This window comes from Stomoxys calcitrans, chromosome 4, assembly GCF_963082655.1.
Source record: "Stomoxys calcitrans chromosome 4, idStoCalc2.1, whole genome shotgun sequence".
Taxonomy (NCBI): Eukaryota; Metazoa; Arthropoda; class Insecta; order Diptera; family Muscidae; genus Stomoxys; species Stomoxys calcitrans.
The window spans coordinates 98,326,432-98,344,294 of NC_081555.1; positions in this window are offsets into that span (position 1 = coordinate 98,326,432).

Genomic DNA, 17,863 nt, shown 5'->3' on the forward strand with positions numbered 1-17,863 from the left:
TAGTAGGCAAGCATGGCCGGTTCAAAGGGAATTTAGGGGGCGGACCCTAAAATAATATCACCATCGTGCTAGAACACGATTTTGTTTGAGCCCCATAATGCCAAGCAAGTTATACCGGGATAGGAGTATAGTTCAGATCCACTCTAATTAATTTTTTTTTGTATTGGTTATTCACATTCAAAATCATATTTCAAAGCTACCACTTGGGATACCGCATTTTTAAAGTTCCGTAGGTCCTCCTGTGTCTATCCCGATTTGAGGTTGAAAAGTTTACTCTACTATCAAAGACCTTTTATTGCTATTCTATTTTATCCTGATAGGCCTTCAATATATTTTTAATTCTTCTTTTTTTTTGAGTAGGATATGGTGAGGGGGTTTGCCCTCTGACACATTCTTTTATTTGAGTACAATACATTCTCTGTCGTCCTACATGACAGTTTCGTGTTATTTTTATTAAGAGGAGAGGGTTGGACCCACTGACGCTAAGACCCAAAAGACAATTTATTTAAGTCCTTGCCGCGATCTACATTCACTGCTGAACAGCAGGAAGTGACCGAGATACTTGAATCCTTATATCAACATTAGATTCGAACTCTACTGACCTTTCGTGGTTGCCTAATATACCCACTTGGGACGGTTTTGGAGAGGCCCCCTTGGTCATTGGAGTCCCATAGGGAGGGTCCCGGTCGGTCCACTTTTGATTTCGGGTACCTGGAATTTTGACATCATATTCATATTCTACTCCCAAATACCTCTCATTAGAGTCCCATATTGCCCCGATCGGTCCACTTTAATTTTGGGAGGTTTTGGGCTTGAGGCGGCTACCTAGATACTTGGGCGGTACTTTAATGTGGCTTTGGGTGGCGCCCCAGGTGTTTGGATTTTCGACAATATATTCGTATTCTTCTCCCGAACACCTTTAATTAGAGTCGCGATCGCTTCACTTTGATTTTGGGAGGTTTTAGGTCCACTTTTTAATATAATTTTCATACTCTACTCTCGAATACCTTTCATTGGGGTCCTTTATTGTCCCGATCGGTCCAATTTTTATTTTGGGCCATCGTATTTTACTCCAAATACCTTTAGTTTGGGTCTCATATTGTCCCCATCGGTAAATATGTCCTTCTGGGAGGTTTTAGGGGCCCCTCAGATACCAAGGAATACGTTTTTATGACATATTTGTACTCTACTTTTTAATACCTTTCATTTGATACCCATATTGCACAAAGCGATAAAAGTGTCCTATTGGGTGGTGTTTTTGGGGGTGGGGGACCCCCGAGATTTAATGTGACATTTTTATGCCAAATTCGTACTCTACTCTTAAATACCTTTCATTTGATACTCATATTGTCCCAATAGGTAAACATGTCCGTTCGGGTGGGTTATTGGATGGGGCGTCCCCCCAGCTTATTTGACCCCAAAATTGTATACCAATTTCGTGTTTTTCATAAAAAAGCATACAAAATTTTTTTTAATTGGGGGCACCCATCGTCGACACCTGGCGTTTTTGTGAATGTTGATAAGGGGGTGGGACCGCCCCCCTTGTGTTTTTGGGGGTGGGGGACCCCCGAGATTTAATGTGACATTTTTATGCCAAATTCGTACTCTACTCTTAAATACCTTTCATTTGAAACTCATATTGTCCCAATAGGTAAACATGTCCGTTCGGGTGGGTTATTGGATGGGGCGTCCCCCCAGCTTATTTGACCCCAAACCAATTTCGTGTTTTTCATAAAAAAGCATACAAAATTTTTTTTAATTGGGGGCACCCATCGTCGCCATCTGGCGTTTTTGTGAATGTTGATAAGGGGATGGGACCGCCCCTCTTCAGATATCAAAAAATGTAGTACCCTATTTTCACGTGGGGCTCAAACTCTGCCATCTGTGAAAAAGTCATGAAAATCGGTTCTTCCGTTTTTATACCCACCGCCATAGGATGGGGGTATACCAATCTAGTTATTCCGTTTGTAATACCTCGAAATATTGATCTAGGACCCCATAAAGTGTATAAATTCTTGATCGTCTCGACATTCTGAGTCGATCTAGCCATGTCCGTCCGTCCGTCTGTCGAAATCTCGAACGCATAAAGCTAGCCGCTTGAAATTTTGCACAGATACTGAATATTGATATAGGTCGTAAGGAATTGCAAATGGGTCACATTGGTTTAGATTTGAATATAGCTCCCATATAAACCTATCTCCCGATTTTTCTCCTTGAACCCTTGGCAGCTGCAACTTATGTCCGACTTGGCTGAAATTTTGCTGCGTTCTGTTATTACTTTCAACAACTGTGGCAAGTACGGTCCAAATCGGTCCGTAATCTGGTATGGCTCCCATATAAACCGAACTGCCGATTTGACTTCTTGAGCCCCTGGAAGCCGCAATTTTCTGTTATGACTTCCAACAATTGTGCCAAGTATGGTCTAAATCGGTCAAGAACCTGATATAGCTCCCATGTTACCCGGTCTCTCGATCATGCTTGTTCGGTTTTTAAAGCTTGAATCTTTGCTGGTTTGACAGAAGTTTGGTGTGTAGAATAAGACCATTCCCTTCAATTTCATTTTAATATAATAGAAGATATCCTCAGAATCTGAGATATGTTCTACAGAAACGTATGCTCAGAATTTCTATAGAAAAATATGCTCAGCTATTTTCTGTAGGAAATTACGCTCAGAATTCGAGCTATTTTCTATAGGCAAATATGTTCTGAATCTGAGATACCTTTTATAGGAAAAAATATTTTCCTTTTTCACGCGCTTAGGGCTATTGTGTCACGAACATCATTGTCAGTCATCTGGGGGTAAATAAATGCTAGATTACCTTTAACACCTATTTCAAGTGTATAAAATATTAATTCTAAGCTACTAGAAAATGAACTGTTGTTTGCGTCTTTCTCCCTTTCTCTTCTCCAAATGGTGAAGGGTGTTTTGTAAATTATTGGCAATCAGCCATCTTCGATGGTGCCTTAGCTGGTTGTGTGCAGTACTAACTTACCAACCTACCATTCAACTGCTTTGACGACTTTGTCGTTTGCCATTGTCATCTATGATGGCGTCTACTTCAGCTCAGCTCCTAGTTCAACACAGATGTTGATACGTTGTGGTTAATCTAGTCCACACGCATTGGAAATTTCTGTGAATGAATGGGACTTCTACGCAAAATAGTTTCATTCTATGTTCATGCAGACGTTCCTCGAATACTTAAACGTGAGCGATTTATTGCCAAAGATATTGGCGAAATTGACTTTGAATTTAAAAAACGATGCCATAATGCACGCACTCTAAGCACTCACAACACTTTCTACTTCTGGCATTCGGACAAAAATGGAAGTGATCAGCATAAATTTTCATAAAATACCTTTTCCTGAAAAAATACAACTGTGAGAAAAACAAAAAACAATGAAATGTTAAAATAAGTTTTAAGAATAGAGGCAAAAAAGGAAAAATTCTCATCAGGGCATCCTTTTCAAATAAAACAACTAAAAACGTATTAAGTTGGGCCGTGCCGAACTTTGAATACCGATCACCATGGATATATTAATCATCCTATTTAATTATAGCACAACTACCATAAATTGAGACTGGTCTGTATCATATTTGATTCAGGTCCCGAGAACTCTTTAACAAGTCACGTTTTCAGCGAATTCAGGCATTTTCAGCGATATTTATGGCATTTAGAACCTAAATTGGAAGATCGGTCTATATGGCAGCTATATCCAATAATAGTCTGTTTTGGACCATATGCTTGTTGGTTGATGGGAGGTTAAATACAATTCACTGTGTTCAACGAAATCGGATAATAAATACGTCTTTTACGGAATTTAGCCACTTTGTCGTCAGATCGGTCTACATATGGCACCTGTATCTAAATATGTTCCAATCTGAACTGAAATCGTATAATAAGTGCGACCTCTAAAGGCTCAAGCTGTATAATCGGGAAATTAGTTTACATGGGACCTTTATCAGGTTATGAAGCGATGAAGACCATACTTGGCACAGTTGCTGAAAGTCATAACAGAACACTTCATGCAAAATTTTAACCAAATCGGATGGATAATAATCGCGCCCCCTTGCGGCTGAAGATCCGAAATCGGTTTATATGGAAGCTGTCATCCTTTATGCCGAGGGCTCCTGAGAGGTTGATTGAAACATATCTTAGGGCAAATATCCCTGGAGATCGCCTGTCGCGGCAGCAGCATGCATATTGTAAAGGCAAATCCACTGAAACTGCCCTTCACGACCTGGTCGGCTACATAGAGGGTTCTCTCGCTATTAAGGAATATACAATAGTAGCATTTCTTGACATTGAAGGTGCTTTCAATAACATAAAACCGACGTCAGTCATGAAGGATTTGGAGTTTCTATGCATCAACTTTACCTTAAAATAGTTTATTAATAACTTACTTACTCAAAAATGCATTACGGCAGGCTTGGGATCTGTGGATCTAAAAGGATGGGTCAGCAGAGAACATCAACGCAAGGAGGTGTACTGTCTTCTCTACTTTGGAATATAGCTATAACAATGTAGTATTATCTCTGGAAGAAAAAGGTTTAAAAATGGTTGCATATGCTAATCACATGGCATTTGCGGTTAGGGGAAAGTTTCCCAGCACTCTAAGAGATATATTTCAGGAAGCTCTACGTCCAACAGCAAAGTGGGCTACCGAAAGTGGTCTAGGCATAAATCCGTGCAAGACAGAAGTAGTTCTTTTCAGCAGGATATACAAGTTGTCTACAGTAGCACCTGTCTCCTTGGGGGAGAGAATGTTCCATTTACAGAAAGCGCAAAATACCTGAGTGTTTGGTTGGACAGGAAATTTAACTCCAACATTTTGGAACGGACAAGAAAGGCCACTCTTGCCCTATACACCGGCAAGAGAGTCATTGGCAAAAGTTAGGGGTTTAGACCGCGTGCCATGCATTGGGTGTATATTACAGTTGTCAGACCTATAATGCTATTCGGTGTTGTGGTCTGGTGGACAACTCTTCAAAAGTCCACCTACTGTCAACCGGATCCAAAGGATGGCTTGTTTGTGCATCACAGCCGCGCTGAGGACGGCGCCATCTGATGCACTGAATTAAATCCCACAACTAATGCCTCTAGACATTGTGGCTAGACAAATTGCTGCGACCACTGCCGTGAGGTTAAGAGGCTTTGGTTATGTGGCGGCTACGGATACTGTGTAATCCTTGATACAATATACAATACGATGTTCCAGGCAGTGTGGATTACATCCTATCTGAGTCGTTTTTTGATAAAAAATACTGTACCACTATTCCGATAGAACCGATTGGAACTACGTTATCCCTGGTAACAGAAGTTACATAGACTTATATACAGATGGTTCCAAACTAAACGACCACGTGGCCTTTAGGGTGTACTCTAAAGATCAAGAAGTGATCATATCAAAAAGGTTACCCGACCACTGCGGTGTGTATAAAGAGGAGATCCTTGCAATCAAAGAAGTGGTGGAATGGCTAAGATATAATGTCATAACGACGAATGGCATAAATATCTTCTCAGACAGCGTGGCAGCCATTAAATCCCTGGAGAACGTACTTCTGAACACAAAAACCGCCCTCGACTGTCGCGGATCTCGCAACGTGATGGCTGAACAGTTCAAAGTTCACCTGTTCTGGGTCCCGGGCCACAGAGATATCCCAGGACATTGTAAAGCGGACGAGCTTGCGAGACTAGGAACTACCCTGGACATTCCTGGGATACTGGAATCTGTGGGTATGCCTCTAGCGACATATAAGCTAAGATTTCAGGACCAGGCCCAAAGAACACAAAGAGGGAGCTGTGAGCATTTCAAAACTATGTGGCCTAATCAAGACTTGAAGGGGTCTACCGTTTTCCTGTCACTGGCTAGAACAGACGTCTCAGTAATTGTGTCCAGCATGACAGGTCACTGTCTAATCGGAAAACATGCTGACGGACTGAAGGTTGCCAGTAACGACTTTTGCAGAAGCTGTGAGGACATCGAAGAAGAAGAGACTATAGAACACCTTCTGTGTGTATGTCCCGTACTAGCAGTCAGAAGGAGTTCCACTTTAGGTTGTCATTTCTTTGAGAACATGTCTGATTTAGTGGATGTTAAAATTCGCAAGTTGTTGGGATTTTTAAAGCGATCTAGATGGTTCAACTGTAGAAAGGCATCTTCCTTCTTCTGTTCCTGTAGTATCACAATGGACGAAAACGTCTAAGTGAGTCTGATGGCAAACTTCCATTCAAACCTATCCTAAACCCAACCTGTACTCTATTTGAACCACATATTGCAATGGCCAGAAAATACCCCCTATTTGGGGGTGTTATGGGGGTAGGATGGTCCCTGAGACACTTTTTCCTGAATATTGACTTCAAAATCGTGCTCTACTCCCATAGACCTTTCATTTTATCCCCATATTACACATGTTGGCAAATTTGTCCTGTTTCGTGCTCTACTCTTATAGACCATTCATTTGAGCCCCATATTGCTATGATCGTAAATGTGTCCTCTTTGTGAGGAGTTTTGAGAGAGGGGTGGCTTCCACACACATAGTCCCACATTTGGATACAAATTCTTATTCTACACTGAATTACCTGAAATCCCCATATTGCCATGGTCAGTCCCATTTGGGGGGTATTTTAGTCTAGGGGTGGACCCTCAGTAACTTGTTGTCTACTCCCAAATACCTTTTATCCCCATATTGCCATGATCGGTAAATATGGCCGATTTAGGGGTGTTTTTGGTGGTTGGGGTGATCCCACTATTGGTTATCAGATATGTTTTCTAATCTTGAATACCTTTCATTTGAGTCCCATATTGTCGTGATTGGTCTATATATATATATATTTGGTGGGTTTTGGGCGCCCCTCTAGGTACCCCAAAATTGGAACCAAATTTTTGTTTGAACACCAAATTTTTGGTTTTAGGTGACTATAACAGAGCACACCAAGAGAGAGGCCACGGTTGCATAGAAGCTATCATGTCCGCCTATGACGCTGAACGCCGGGGTTCGAATCCTGACGACAACATCAGAAAAATTTTCTGCGGTGGTTTATCCCCTCCTAATGCTGACGACACTTGTGAGGTACTATGTCATCTAAAAACTTCTCCCCAAAGAGGTGTTGCACTGCGGCACGCCGTTCGGACTCGGCTATAAAAAGGAGATCCATTTTTATTGAGCTTAAATTTGAATCGGACAGCACTCACTGATATGTAAGAAGTTTACCCCTGTTCCTTGATGGAATGTTCATGGGCACATTTGGATTGCATTGCATAAAAGAGCACACACAATATCGCTCGAACTGTACCACCCATCTCCGATATCTGGCGTTTCTGAAAATTAAGGTAAGGGGAGGGTTGGCCCCTATCCCCCCCCCCAACTCTCCTCCTTTAGATATCAAAAATTTGTTACCCTAAAATTTGTCATATAAAATGTCAAGAAAATCGGTGTAGCCGTTTTTGAGTCTATACGGACCAGACAAACAAACACAAATGGATTTTATATATAAGATGAAACATTTTTTGCACCAAACAGAATTTTTAGCCTCCACAGCAAATTTACTAAATTATGACGATTTGGAAACTATCTTTGGCCAAAATGGGTATTTTGGGTATTTTTGTGAAAAATTTCGCCAGTATTTATTTTTGGTTTTTTATTTAAAAACCAGTAAGGAAGGGCAAAAGTCGGGCGGTGTCGACTGTCTAATACCCTACACCTACCCTATAAGTATAATGTAGGACCTATATCCAATTCTGAACCAATTTTGATGGACCTCGGCGAGCAAATATGTTCAAACTGTAAAAACTACTGTTGACAAATGACAACATTATGGCAAATTACCCAAAATCTAACGAACGTATATATGGGAGCTATATCTTATTCTGAACCGATTCCGAGCAAACTTCTCAGATAATGTGGTAGTCATCAAGACAAGCGTTGTGTAAAATTTTGGCAAGATTGGTCATTAAATGTGCTTGCAGTGGCTCTTAAAGTGAAAATCGGTCGATATACATATATGACAGCTATATCTAAATCTGGGCCGATTTCACCAGTAATATTGAGAGTCATAAGAAAATCCTTCCTTCAAAATTTCGACAGAATCGGATAAGAAATGATCACTCTTTTGCAATATTTTTCAAAATCAGACGAACATGTATATGAGAGCTATATCTAAATCTGAACCGATTTCGAGCAAACTCCTTAAATACTGTGGCAGTCGTCGAGGAAAGCGTTTTGCAAAATTTTGGCAAGATGGATCAATAAATGCGCTTGCTGTGACTCTAGAAGTTAAAATCGGGCGATATATATATATACATATATGAAAGCTACAATATATCGAAATCTGAACCGATTTCCATTAAATTCACCTGTAATATTGAGAGTCAAGAGAAAATCCCTCCTGCCGAATTTCGAGAAAATCGGTTAACAAAAGACCATTTTACTGCAATATTACTGGAAATCTGACGAACATATATATGGGGGCTACATCTAAATCTGAATCGATTTTGACTAAACTCTATGTATATTGTGGTAGCCATCGAGGAAAGCGTTGTGCAAAATTTGGCAAGATTGGTCAATAATTGTGCTTGGAATGGCTATAGGAGTGAAAATCGGGCGATATATACATATGAGAGCTATATCTCAGTCCATGAAATTCACCAGTAATGTCGACAGTCGTAAAAATATCCTTCCTGCCAAATTTCGAGAGAATCGGTTAACAAATGACCATTTTATTGCATTATTACTGAAAATCAGACGAACATATATATGAGAGCTATATCCAGATCTGAACCGATTTTTTCCAATTTTAATAGGCTTTGTCTCTAGGGCGAAAAACGTGCCTGTACCAAATTTGAAGACGATCGGATGAAAACTGCGACCTGTACACATAATTTAACATGGACAGGCGGACAGACAGACTGACGGACGGACAGACAGACAGACAGACGGACATAGCTAAATGGAATCAGAAAGTGATTCTGAGTCGAACGGTATACTTATTAATGGGTCTATCTTCTTCCTTTTGGGTGTTACAAACTAATTCACTAAGTTATAATACCCTGTACCACAGTAGTGGTGTAGGGTATACCAATTGTCAAGATAACTGTATTCGTTTTTTTCCTACAATTTTTATACCCTCCACCATAGGATGGGAGGTATACTAATTTCGTCATTCTGTTTATAACTGCTCGAAATATTCGTCTGAGACCCCATAAAGTATATATATTCTTGATCTTCGCGACATTTTATGTCGATCTAGCCATGTCCGTCCGTCTGTCTGTCGAAAGCACGCTAACTTCCGAAGGAGTAAAGCTAGCCGCTTTTTGCACAAATACTTCTTATTAGTGTAGGTCGGTTGGTATTGTAAATGGGCCATATCGGTCCATGTTTTGATATAGCTACCATATAAACCGATCTTGGGTCTTGATTTCTTGAGCCTCTAGAGGGCGCAATTCTTATCTGATTTGAATGAATTTTTGCACGAAGTATTTTGTTATGATATCCAACAACTGTGCATAGTATAGTTTAAATCGGTTCATAACCTGATATAGTTGTCATATAAACCGATCTGGGATCTTGACTTCTTGAACCTCTAGAGGTCGCAATTATTATCCGAATTGCGTGAAATTTTGTACGACGGATCCTCTCATTACCATCAACATACGTGTTTATTATGGTCTGAATCGGTGTATAACCCGATACAGCTCCCATATGAATCGATCTCTCTATTTTACTTCTTGAGCCCCCAAAGGGCGCAATTCTTATTCGAATTTTACATAGATCTACAACATATAATTTAATTGTGGTCCAAACCGGACCATATCTTGATATCGCTCTAATAGCAGAGCAAATCTTTTCTTATATCGTTTTTTTGCCTCAGAAGGGATGCCGGGAAAAGAACTCGACAAATGCAATCCATGGTGGAGGGTATATAAGATTCGGCCCGGCCGAACGCTCGCACGCTCTTACTTGTTTCAATTTGAATTTTCGTTTTCGGGAATTTGCGTTTTCCCCATTTCGAGTAAAGATCGTTTTCAAATTGCCATTTTTTAGTAAATCTAAATCAAATATTGTTTGGTGCCGTATACACCGTTCTGCCGCTTCAAGGTCTTCGAGCGATTAAACGCATATCATTTACACGATTTAGCTGTGTTTTGGTACAAAGACTTTTATTAGAATCTTTGCCAAAACTGTAGCGAATATGTTTTCTAAATTTTATTTCTATAGAAAATGTATTCAACATTTACTTTGTATTGCAGATTCGATCAAGATTTTATTTCTATAGACACATTTGTGAACATTTCCATTTTTTATACGCAATGTTTTTATTTTTTCCATATTTCAGCATTTTATCAGTGGATTTCTGTGATTTAAGTGAAAATATAAAATCTCCTCTTGACCATGAAAAAAAAATTGCGGGTAAGTGTTAAGTATTAGTTTTATGTCAAAATTAAATATTTTCACCTTGGCAAAACACACACAAATTCACCACATGCATGCATGTTTGTGTGCGGGCATTTGATATGTGATTATAGTTGGTAAATAATCCTGGTGATTTATATTCAGTGGCAAATTGCATTTGACTTTTGTTAAGTACGTACTTTTGCATTACAATATGGCCATTCAAATACGCGTTAAGTGTCATTCACGTCTCATCAAAATGCATCAAAATGTTGGCCATAATGCACTTCGCACTCCATGTGTGTTGACGAAGTGGCAACTTGGGGATGGTACGCATTGTTGTCTCGTGGATGTGTGTGCCTGTTGGAGACTTTTGTTGATTTGACTACTTGAACAGTAACCCCAAACAACATCATCAGATCATCATAATCATTTGGCGCTTGTGATTTTACGATGGATCTTTATGTGTTTATATGTTCGTCCGTACGTTTGTACGTCTAGCAATGCACTATGGGATGGGAAACGGCTCGTTTTTGTATAAATTTTGATATTAAACCACTGCTTGTTATTATAGCCCACACCATCACAGTGGTACAGGGTATTATGACTTTGTGCATTTGTATGCAACGCTAAGAAGGAAAAGTAGACCCATTGATAAGTATACCGAACGGCTTAGAATCACTTTCTGATTTGATTTAGCTATGTCCGTCTGTCTGTCATAAAATTTGGCACAAGGTACTTTTGTGGTCCAAGGACGAATGCCTACCTTACATATATTTTTTATACGATATGACCTTTTAAGGTTGTAGAAGTCACAATTTTGGTCCGATCTTTAGGTGAGGTGTTTTATTTGAGGCTGTAGATGCCACAATGAAGTTCGAGCTTTACAAAATTTAGCGTGAGGTGTTTTGCTTGACGTCCCATTATGCATGCGAAATTTCATTAAAATCGGTCGAAATTTAGATGTAGCTCCCATATATACACAAAATTTCATCAAAATTTGTCTATATTTCGATACAGCTCCCATTTATATTTCTCAGCTGATATGGCCTCAAAGGCTGTAGTAGCCAAAATTTAGATCCTATCGTAAAAAAATTTAGATCCTATCGTAAAATTTTCAAGGTTCAATTCGATATTTCAAAAGGTATGCAAAATTAAAGACTGGCAAGATTTCTTAGTAGGTTCTATGTATTAAAATTAGTACGTAGAGACCTTTGCGCTCGGTGGAGGCCACCGTAGCACAGAGGTTAGCATTTCCGCCTATGACGCTGAACGCCTGGGTTCGAATCAAGGCGAGACCATCAGAAAAAGAATTTTCCAGCGGTGGTTTTTCCCTCCTAATGTTGGCAACCTTTGTAAGGTACTGTGCCATGTAAAACTTCTTTTCAAAGAGTTGTCGCACTGCGGCACGCCGTTCGGACTCGGCTATAAAAAGGAGGCCCCTTATCATTAAGCTTAAAACTTGAATCGGACTGCTCTCATTGATATGTGAGAAGTGTAGGGTATTATGTAGTCGGCTTCGCCCGACAAGAAAAAGGTGTAACAAGTAAAAGCATGCTGAGCGGGCCGAATCCTATATACCCGCCTGAGTGCATTTGCCAAGTTCTTTGGCCTGCATCTCTTAATAGCCAAACAAAGGATAATGGGTTAGATTTTCTATGCTATTGGAGTTATATCAGGTTATGGACCGATTCGGACTTGGTTTGGTTGATGAAGACCTTTGTACAAGTCGTTGTGCAAAATTTTGAGGAATTGCGCCCTTTAAAGGCTCAAAATTATAATCGGGAGATCGGTTTATATGGGATTATATCAGATTATAGACTGATTCAGACATTGTTTGGCACATAGGTTAACGGTCATGGGAGAAGTCGTTGAGCAAAATATCAACTAACAATAGCGCCCTCTAGGGGCTCAAGAAGTATAATCGGGAAATTGGTTTATATGGGAGCTGCATCTGGTTTTTGACCCATTTAGGCCATACCTGCCACGAATATTGGATGCCATAGTAGAAGTGGTTAAGTCTGTTTCCGAAACATCCCATTACGTAACAAACCAGAGGGAAACTAACTTCTCATAATTTTAATTGATTGCTGCCCGATTTAAATTTAAGCTCAATGATAAGAGCACCTCATATTTTATGCCGAGTCCAAACGGCTTGGCAATGAAAAGTGACAGCTCTTTGTTGAGAAGTTGTACATGGCTGAAATACTCACAAATGTTACCATCATGGTAAGGGGATAAACACCGGTGAAAAATGTTTTAAGGGGGTCTCGCCGGCAGGATTTAAACCCGGGCGTTTGAGCACGACAGGCGAGCATGCTAATCTATGCACCACGGTGGCTCCTGCCATAGAAGAAGTAGTCGAGCAAAATTTCAGCTTACTTGGATAAGAATTTCGCCCTTTGGCTGATATATGAAAACATAGCCCGATTTGGCCCATTTATTTACAATCCCAGCTGACCAGCACTAATGAAAAGTATTTCTGCAAAATTTAAAACGCCTAGCCGTCTATCTGTCTGTTTGTCGAAAGCACGCTAACTTTCGAAGGAGCGTGGCTAAACAGACTTAACCAGTCAAGACGATCAAGAATATATGCACTTTGCTTGGTCTCAGATCATTATTTCGATCAGTTACAAACGGAAACACGAAATTAGTACACCCCCATCCTAAGATGGTCGCGTATGCGGTTAGGGTAAGTTTCCTAGTACTCCTAGAGAAATACTTCAGGAAACTCTACGTATGACAGCGAAGTGGGCTACCGAAAGTGGTAAATCCGCCTAAGACAAAAGTAGTTCTTTTCATCAGGAGATACAAGTTACCCACAGCGGCACCTATCTCCTCGGAAGAAGAGCATTTTCCATTTTCTGGAAGTGCAAAATACCTGGGTGTTTTGCTGGACAGGAAATTGGACTTCAAATCCAACATTTTGGCAAGGGCAAGAAAGGCAACTCTTGCCCGTATACACCTGTAAGAGAGCCCTCGGCAAAAATTGGGAGTTTAAACCGCGTGATATGCAGTGGGTATATACTGCAGTTGTCAAACTTATAATGCTATATGGTATTGTTATCTGGTGGACGGTGCTTCAAAAGTCCACCTACTGTTCAATACTCAGCCGTATCCAAAGAATGCCTTGTTGGTGTATCACAACCGTCCTAAATTTAATGCTACACATAATTTCTTTGGAATATTTGGCCGGGCAAATTGTATGAAAAATATTTAAACCACCTTTCGTCATAATCCAATGAAAAATGCCTTATTTATGAACCCGTTGCAGCTATATCTAAATATGGTCCGATTTGGACCAAAATCGTCACGGACATGTTGTGGTCTAAGAGATCGGTCTATATGGCACATATATCAAAATCTGGATCAATCTGGGCCATCTTCAAGAAGGGTATCGAAGGGCCTTACACAACTCTCTGTCCTGAAATCGGACAATAAATGCGCCTTTTATGGGTGCAAGACCTCAAATCGAGAGATCGGTCTATACGGGAGCTATATCCAAATCTGGACCGATCTGGTACAAATTGAAAAAAAGATGCCGAAGGGCCTAACACAACTCTCGGTCCTTAATTTCAGTGAAATCGGACAATAAGTGCGCCCTTTATGGGTCCAAGACCTTCGAGCGTCCGTGTCACAAGAGCTTCGTATTTTCACATCCGGCGATTGAACCATATATCCTTATAACCCTCCTTAATTTCATAACAAATTTTCGATAGTGAGGGGTATACGTCCAGTATTGACACATGATCAAGGTTTACACTAGATCTCGCAAGTATGTCCGCTTTTTCGTTTCCTGAAATATCCTTATGTGCAGGTACCCAAACCGTGGCGCTAAGGTTTCCGCCTATGACGCTGAACGCCTGGGTTCGAATCCTGGACAACAATTTTTCAGCGGTGTTTATCCCCTCCTTTATCCCATGTAAAAACTTCTTCACAAAGAGGTCTCTCGACAATGACCCAACTCTTTGGATCTCATACTCGCGCCAATTGAACCATTCAATGCTGCTTGACCATCGCTATAGATATAGATGTCAGATGTCTATTCCTCTGAATAGCACAATCTACGCGGTCCTAGTTATCGCAAAGACTTCTTCCTGCATTCATCACGCATTCGGAAGGAGGCATTAATGTCAAGTTCACCGCAATCTATGCCACTACCAATCCCTTTTTCCGTCTTAGATCCATCTATGTTAATTTGCATAAACCTAATCCAACACTTCAGACATTCCGTTAGATTCGGTATCCTAATGCAAAGTCCACTGTCCACTATTTCCGTTCCTAATTGTAAGTCAGCCTGCAAATCGTTCAATGTGCTGTCTAGTACATGGGTATGTCTGACTGGATTTCCACTGAGCAGGTAGAGCTGCACTAGTCTGAGTGTCCTCTCTGCCGACTCCTTTATAAACAAATCGATTGGCTGGATTCCCATCATAACCTACTGTGACCTTGTCGCTGTAGTGCCCATAGCCCCAATCATGAATCGCAAGACAACCCTATTTACCCTGTTTTTATCATGCAAATGTGTCCCTTTATATGACAGCCATAGTCAGAACTGGCCTAACTTCCGCCAAGTAAAGTCATTGAATCAACTAAGGTCGTAGAACCCACTTAAAGCCCCTGATATGAGTAAAGAGCCGCAAAGGTCTTCTTTATCCGGTCCAGTTCAATTTGGTATCGAAGATCACGCCAAGAAATGAAGCCGATTTAGTTCGAACTATGAAATCCTACTTATCCTTGTGAAAAAAAACAAGTTTTGTCTTCCTAGAATTCACCCTGAGTCCGCAATCCGTAGCCCAAGAAGCACTGCTCCCAAGAACTCCACCAAAAACGTCCGATGAAGTGTTAACAATTTTACCCGTGGAGAGGATAACAAGATCGGCGGAATTTGAAAACTCCCTTACCCATTTCGCCGCCAATCTGAACAGAAAAACATCAACTACAAGAAATGACGCCGCCCTGAGATGTACCCCTGTTGGCATTAACCCTTACCGATGTTTGACCGCTACTGGCCATTATGTCTCTGTGCGAAAGCATTCCCATTATCCAATCGATGACGCTATCCTCCACACCTGCCTCCCGTAACGCTCTCTCTATCTCAAACATATGCATATTTTTAAAGGCTCCTTCAATATCCAAAAATGCCGCCAATGAGAATTGCTTATCCAGTCCTCCAGTGTCCTCTCAAGGTGATGCACCACACTGTGCAGAGCAGAGTCCGCTGATCTGCCCTTAATATACGCGTGCTGGCATCTGAAGAAGTGGTTCCCCCCAAAGTTTACTCCTTATGTGCAAATCCAAAATTCTCTCCAAGCTCTTACCAAAGAAGGAGAAGAGACTGTGTAAAATCCTTGGCCGCACTATAATGCAACTTTCCTGCCTTCGGTATAAGAGCCACCTTAACCATCCTCCAACACAGCGGTGTGTAGCCCCTTACAACACAATGAATCTTCGCGATAACCACTCGTGGGCCTCTTGCAGCATTTTCGAGCAAATCCCGTCAGGTCTGGGTGATTTTTGAAGTCCGAAAGAGTGTAGAGCCCAACGGACACTATCATAAGTAAGTCTCTTCGCCAAATCGTCCTCGGTGATTAGCAACTCGATTTCTGCATTTCACACAGGGCGAAAAATGTTTTTTAAGCAAATCCAGGAGAGTTTCTCGAGGGGACTCGGTCCATTCCCCAAACGGCTTCTGTAGGTTTCCCGTGAATGGAGATTTTCCTTGGTCATTAGCTTATAGTCCTGAATTATCCCTTAGGAAGTTCCTTGATCAACCTGACAAAGTCGTCCTTTTTGGACTTTCTCACATTCTTCTTATAAATTCTAAGCTTATCCTTATAAGCTTCCCATAAATCTCTGTTACGACTGCGACATTGAATGCCCTTCTCGTATCCTTCCTGAGTTCTCTTAGGTCCCTGTTCCACCACCTCTTTTTTCATCTTCTGCCTTCTCACTGGACAAGCCTATCTAAAAGCAGACGTCATTTCGGTATCCAGGGCCTGAGCCGCCTCACCGTTCTCCGTGATTACCAACTCGATTTCTGTTTTTTCCCTGAGCGCGCAGCGCTCAAATTGTATTTCAAGCAAATCCAGTAGAGTTTATTGACGTGACTCGGTCCATTCCCCATCAGGCATCTGCAGGTTGCGCGTGAATGGAGGTTTCCCGTGAATGGAGGTTTTCTGTGAATGGAGGTTTCCCGTGAACGGAGGTTTCCCATGAATGGAGGTTTCCCTTGTCCATTAACTTCCGTAGTCCTGAAGTATCCCTTAGAGAGTTCCTTGATCAATCTGACGAAGCCCTCCCTTTTCGACTTTCTCACTTCCTTTTTATAGATTCTAAGCTTATCCTTATAAGCTTCTCACAAATCTCTGTGCCGACTGCCAGGTGCGGCATTGAATACCCTTCTCGCATCCTTCCTGAGTTCTCTTAGGTCCCTGTTCCACCACCTCTTATCTTTTTTCTACTTCTTCGGCCTTCTCACTGGACAAGCCTCTCTTAAAGCAGACGTAATTTCGGTCTGCAGGGCCTGGACCTGGAGCTCTAAATCCTCCACGCCTTAAATCTCAATTGGAATATTCTGCACCTTCTTAACAACTGACAATCTTAACTTTCCCCATCGAGTCTTTCTGTGGTTTCTAAATGGCAACAAGTTTAGTCGCCCAACTTCACCAATCTTGAACAACTAGCTAGCCTCCAAGAAACTGGCATTTTAATAAGAGTTCGATGAGTACCAAAACAGGGGTCATAACCGGACTCTATGCCATAGGCCGCATGGGAATACCGCACAATGACTTGCATGAGTTGCCTTGATGAGGATGAGGAGGAGACTATCGAGTCTGCAGGAACGCAAGCACTTCTTTCTGGGGAGGCGGTTCTGATCCGGTTGATATTGCGAACATATCTCTGGGAGGTCTCCTAAGATTTGTTTACGAGACAGGAAGGCTCCGACGCACAGTGGGATGGAAAAAAAATAAGTGGAAATAAGCCTGCCATTTTGAAACGGATAGAAATATCGTCATGAAATTTTACATGATTATAGCTGAGGTGTTATCCAGTTAAAAATTGTTTTACATTTGAGCGTTGCTTTTGTGGGATGTGTTTGTAGAGTTTCATTTTCAAACGCGACACTCAAAAAAAAAGCACAACGCGCTCATTCTGTTTTGGCCTTTAGGGGAACACTGTGAATTTGTCCATCTGCCAGACAATGTTGATAACACGTTTATTGAGATTGTCAAGATGCTGATTACTGATTCGTAACCATGATGACACTGATGATGAGCTCTGGTTTGATCTCTAACAGTTGACCGTAACAACAGCTACAGTGTTGCTTTTTTCATTTCGTTTTCCTCACATTTCGTCAAACGTTTCATCGTTAAACAGTTGCTGCAGGATGTCTGTGAGGCCAGCGGTTGTTTTAGTGTCACTGCTACATGTCCAGATGATGACAATGATGATGCCACCGATGAAATTGCA